At 45.9% G+C, this 5,280-nt stretch overlaps 1 long non-coding RNA gene across 1 annotated transcript; it reads right to left on the bottom strand.

Annotated features, from left to right (window-relative positions):
* Positions 1 to 879: 879 nt before the first annotated feature.
* Positions 880 to 1,525, bottom strand: LOC130462519 (uncharacterized). The gene is made up of 3 exons (XR_008922925.1): positions 1,317 to 1,525; positions 1,082 to 1,231; positions 880 to 1,010 (listed from the first exon to the last, which is right to left on the bottom strand). It is a non-coding gene; the product is annotated as an uncharacterized lncRNA (long non-coding RNA).
* Between the last annotated feature and the right edge of the window lie 3,755 nt (positions 1,526 to 5,280).

Genomic DNA, 5,280 nt, shown 5'->3' with positions numbered 1-5,280 from the left:
GAACCGCTAGCACCTCCAAATGAATGCCTGGTGGGGTCAACATGTACAAAAGGGGAAGCTCCCGGCTCAGCATCAGAATGCCTCTGATGAGCACCAGCACCGGACCCCTGTCCCAGCTCCAAGCTTGGTCCCTCCTGTCCCAAAGACGTCTCCGCCTGAGGCTTCCTGTCAATAGAGTCTCTACGGTCTCGACGGCGCTCCTATATAAGATACAATTTCAAGAATCAATTTCCCAGTTGGAATTTCTAGTATACAAGTTTCAAGATCAAGTGAGGTACCTCTCTGTTCTGGCCAGAAAGCTTCCGGGTCAGCTTGGCGCACTGCCTCTTCCAAGAATCAAGCAAGAGCATCCAGCGACGCACTCTCACCCGAGGCGCCTGCATACAAAATTCAAGATCAATTTCCAAATACAAGTTACAAACAGTTTCAAAAATGCAACAGTACTTACAGGGGCGTAATGCTCAGGTACAACATCATATGATTTTCGGTGCGGAGGAGAAGCCCAAGGAATGGTCTCCACCACCTCTTCCCCGTCCGAATTCTCATAGCGGAGGATCCTATCAGCATGAGGAATGTCCTCAGGATCAACCTCCTCCTCCTCCATACAATCATACAATCATACAATCATGCAATCATCCAATCAATACAAGAATACAAGAATACAAGATTCAAAAGCTCACCGGCAGTATAAAGCGTACCGGTGGAGCCAGCCTCCTCAGGAAGTCATCATAGCTCCCCTTCCTGTGTACAAAATCCCTCCAAGAGCGGCAAACAGCATCGCCCCTAGCCTCCACATAGAACCGGGCCAACTCTTCATCCAACGCCAGCATGGACCCTGGTGGGTCCTTGGGGATGAGTCCCTCCCCCGAATTGTGCTGAGGGGACACCCGCTCCCCCAGATACCACATATGGCGGTACACCCCTGGAAGCAAAACCCGCCGCCCAGACAGGAAATGGGCACGAGCAGCTGAGGCAGGTACAACCGCGTTGGCAAAAGGACGCCATACCACCTACAAAGCAGACAACTCAGGCAACAGTACAAATACAAATACAAGAGAGCAAAACAGTACAAGAATATTACCCTATCAGCAGGTAAAACTCTCCAAGCTCTGCGAGAAGCCGCCAGGGACGCACCAACGCGCACCGCTCCTATCCAAGAGGCAACATACGGGTAAGCCGCATCTCTAGTACGCTACGGCGCCAAAGTCAGAAAGTGCTCATAGATCCAAATCTTTCAAGGAACAAACAAAACATCAGTCAAGTTCAAGATACAAGCATACAAATACATAGTACAAAGTACAAGGAGTCTCGAATACCTCCAGCACGCTCCACAGAGCAGCCATGCTCGGGTCACTCCCCAGTGCAGTCCGGGAGGCCCGCCCCATTTCATACAAGAGGTGGCTATATGCCAAACCACCCCAGTTATAACTCGAGACAGCTATCAAGTCCCTCAGAGCGGACAAGAAGCTAATATGCACCAGACTGTTCCTACTCGGGGCAATCACTCTGCTAACCAAGACAAGGAGGAAGATCCTAACCCTCTGCTCCGCGGACACACCCTCACCACAGATAGCATCCACAAGCACCGTCACAGAAGCGTGGGAGTCGTCCTTTGACAAATCAACAACAGGGCCGAGCAAGTCCCTAACAGCGGTCGAGCGCCACGTCAGCTCAGAATCAAAGGTCACATTCCTCTCAGAAAAAGGAAGACCTGTAATCATAGCAAACTCAAGAGGGGTAACAGCGATCTCTCCCCATGCCATGTGGAAAGTGTTGGTGGTATCCCACCAAAGCTCTAACAAAGCCCACAAACGGTTTTTAATCCTCGTTCTTCTCGGAGAACCTCCCATGGTGCGCCAGAAATCCGCCAAGCCCATCTGCGACCGAATCTCCATAGCCTTTGCATCAGCACGGAGAGCTTTAAAGGCCCTCTGAACCTTCACCAAGGACCAGTAAGTACGGAACGACTTTCCGTCGGCCTACAGGTGAACGAGTTAGCTCAAGACCTATACAAGTACAAAATACAAACCCAAAACACAGTACAAGACTCACCATGCCAGCGCGAGGCCGCTGAGACAAGTGCCAATCCGGCCGAAACACCAGGTCGGAAGGGGTCCAACCAACACCAGGGAAAGCAGGCGCATCTCGGGGAACCATACCCCCACCAGGCGCATTTATTGCATCCGCTTCATCATCCGAAGCGTCTTCCTCAGGAGCTTGAACCACAGATGATTCAGCGAGCTTTCTCCGAGTGTGACGAGGCATACTAAATCAAGTAGCATACAAAGAGTCAAAATTCTAAACTGGGGGCTATCCTATACTAGCCTAAACAAAGTCAAAAAAAATTCAAAACAAAATCCCCAGTGGACCTCTAATTCAAAGTACACGTTCTACACCAACGCCTAGGCTACCCACCCCGAAGCAGGTATACAATTCCTACACCAACGCCTAGGCTATCCACGCCGAAGCAGGTATTCAAGTTCTACATCAACGCCTAGGCTATCCATGCCGAAGCAGATACGAGTTCAATTTTTTTTTCAAAAGTACAAGTTCCAACAGTTCAAGTTCAAGTGGCTATCAAACAGTTTTCTACAAGATTCAAAGCTTAAGCATACAAGCATCATTTCAAAGTACGAGAAAATCAAAACTACGTGCACTCCTAGAGTTATTTCATAAGCAAAAACATGAAAAACTTACATGGAGAAGGCAAGAACAAGACCAAAGGAAGAGCTTAATCAACCTTTGAGAGAAAGAGCAAAAGAATTTCAAGTGAATGTGCCTCAAAATGGCACGGCAAGGGGCACTTTTATAGTGCAGCCCCGCGCCAGGCACCGCCCCAGCGCCGTGCGCTGACCTGCTGCATGCGTAAGTCTGCAGCGCGCGCGGTCTCCCGTGCTGATTGCACGTCCTTTGCTGCTACGGTCTTCAGCACCAAGCATCAAACGTCGCATCGAACCATCCATCGAAAATACGGGTATAAACCCGTATCTCCAAGTACAAACAGATGAATATTTCAAGAATACAAAGTCCAAAAAATACAACGAATCAGGCGCCCAACTCCCAACGGACCCAAGCTCCGGGAAAGTCAGTCGAAGTTCAAAATTTTAAGGGCCAGTAAAAAGCTCTTATCCCCAGCAAAGCACATCCCAACGGATTAACTCCGGGTGTCAAAGTTCAAAATTCAAGATTCAAAAATTCAAAATTTTTGATGCCAAGCTCCGTCCTGAACTGAAGGCGGAAAAATACAAGTACAAATCGGAGTCATCACCAACCGCACCGAGGTAGACTCCATCCTTTTTCTAACGCCTGTTTTTATGCAGGTACCGGCGTACAAAGAGTGGTCTCGATTGCAGAACATCTTGACCATTCTCCGTCCCTTTCGAAATACTTTGACTTGCGCTTTCCTAACCGAACGCTCAGTCAAAGTGGGGGCTTCTGTAGACACCTAATTTGTGTCTCCCCTTTGGGATGATGACGATACCATTATCCTTGTTAGGCGATTGGAGTAACTCCAGGCGGAAATCCCAATTGCTAAGAACACCTCCAAGATCCAAGGTCCAAAATCCAATCCCCGAGACCGTTCCCCTTCCGGAACTCGGTACAAGATACAACTTCCAAAATCCAATTTCAAAATTCAAGTTCAATCTCAACTAGTGGACCATCCCATTGGTTTTACTAGGCCCTTTCCACTCAAAATCATATAAGGCAAGTCAAATTCGGGCGCCGACCCACAAAACCGAGCATGCCGGGCCCCGCCCCGTAAAACCGAAATTCAAAAAACCGAGAAAGGCTTGTTTTTAGACCCAAATTCAAGTCTTAACCTCCAAGCAAACACTACACGCCAAACATCGTACTATTCGTACGAAGGTACACCCATACAAGACAAATCAAGGCGGCATCTTTCCGTCCTTTTTGGCGGCATTCAGGCCACGTCAGCAGCGCACAGCGCTGGCCTGGCGCCAGGCGCCAGGCGCTGGCGTGTGCTGGCGTTTTGCACCATTCCCTCCTATAAATACCCCTCATTTACATCGAAAAAAGGGGGGAGCACAACACATACAACGTCGTAATTTCGACATTACTCCTCACAATACAAACTCCAAAACTCCTCAAAAACACATACAAAATTCCTAAATTCAAAAGCAATTGGGAGCTCATGCCTAAGCCTAACTAGGTAAATCCGAATCCCATTTCAATCAATCATGTTATTTTGATTTCAAATGATTAGAAAGTTGGTGTTTTTTGCCATAAAAAACACCACTTGCAACAATCATACATGCTTTTTCAAAAATACAAACTTTTTCAAAATACAAAATACAAACTTTCAAGATTCAAGGATGCTCAAAGTTTCTTACATTCATCTCTTTGAACTAGAATCACCTTCAAGTGTGGAGTAATCAAAGATGACACCTTTTTAGCATTTAAAGGTTTAGTCTTTTGAGATTCAAGACTCCATTTTTCAATATACAAGTTCAAGTTTTCAAATTTCAATATCCCACCATGTTTAGGGTTGTTCATAACTACCTCTCTAAACTAGGATCATTTCAATTTCAAGTTTCAATCTTTTCAAGTTCAAACCTTTCAATATTCAAGCTTTCAATTTCAAGTTCAATATGCAAAATCTAGGACATTTGGGTTGAGCAACCTCTCCCAAGTTGAGATTTTTGGCTTTGAATTCGTGTTGGGCGCACTTATTTTTGAGGAGCCGCTTGGCGTTCGAATCTCATGTGCCCAAGTACAAATTTCAATTATGCACCTTTCAATATCGCAATTTCAATATCGCACCTTTCAATATCGCACTTTCAATACCGCAATTTCAATTTCGCACTTTCAATTCCACACCTTTACTTGCCTAGTCCATTTCTAGGCAATGCGACCTACTCCCTAGTCCTTTTCTAGGGGGTCTTGTATTTACTAATTCCGCACTTTATTTAGTATTGTGATGTTGCTTTATGTGCTTTATCGCTTTCATCACCAACATGCTAAATAAAACAAAATACAAAGGTTACATCACGCTTAACGAAGATATTTTTGGACAAACCGGCCTTAGGTTCCTTAAATCAATCTTTAAAGCAAAGTGACCACCGTACAATTAGAAATTCTATTTTGCTCTAAATTTCGAACCCACATAGTCTAATCTTAGGGTTTATTTTCGAAACAATGTTGTGCCAACGTACTTGAATATTTCTAAAGCTCGCCGAATAAGCATTTTCGTTCCGAGCCCAGATCTCACCCATCCGTTTCAAGGATTCAAGGCCTTATCCAAAAATAGAGTCATTTTGC

The sequence above is a fragment of the Spinacia oleracea genome, chromosome 6 (genome assembly GCF_020520425.1).
Source record: "Spinacia oleracea cultivar Varoflay chromosome 6, BTI_SOV_V1, whole genome shotgun sequence".
In the NCBI taxonomy this organism is placed as follows: Eukaryota; Viridiplantae; Streptophyta; class Magnoliopsida; order Caryophyllales; family Amaranthaceae; genus Spinacia; species Spinacia oleracea.
Note: the sequence above shows the minus strand (reverse complement) of the source record. Positions and strands in the feature narration are given on the sequence as shown.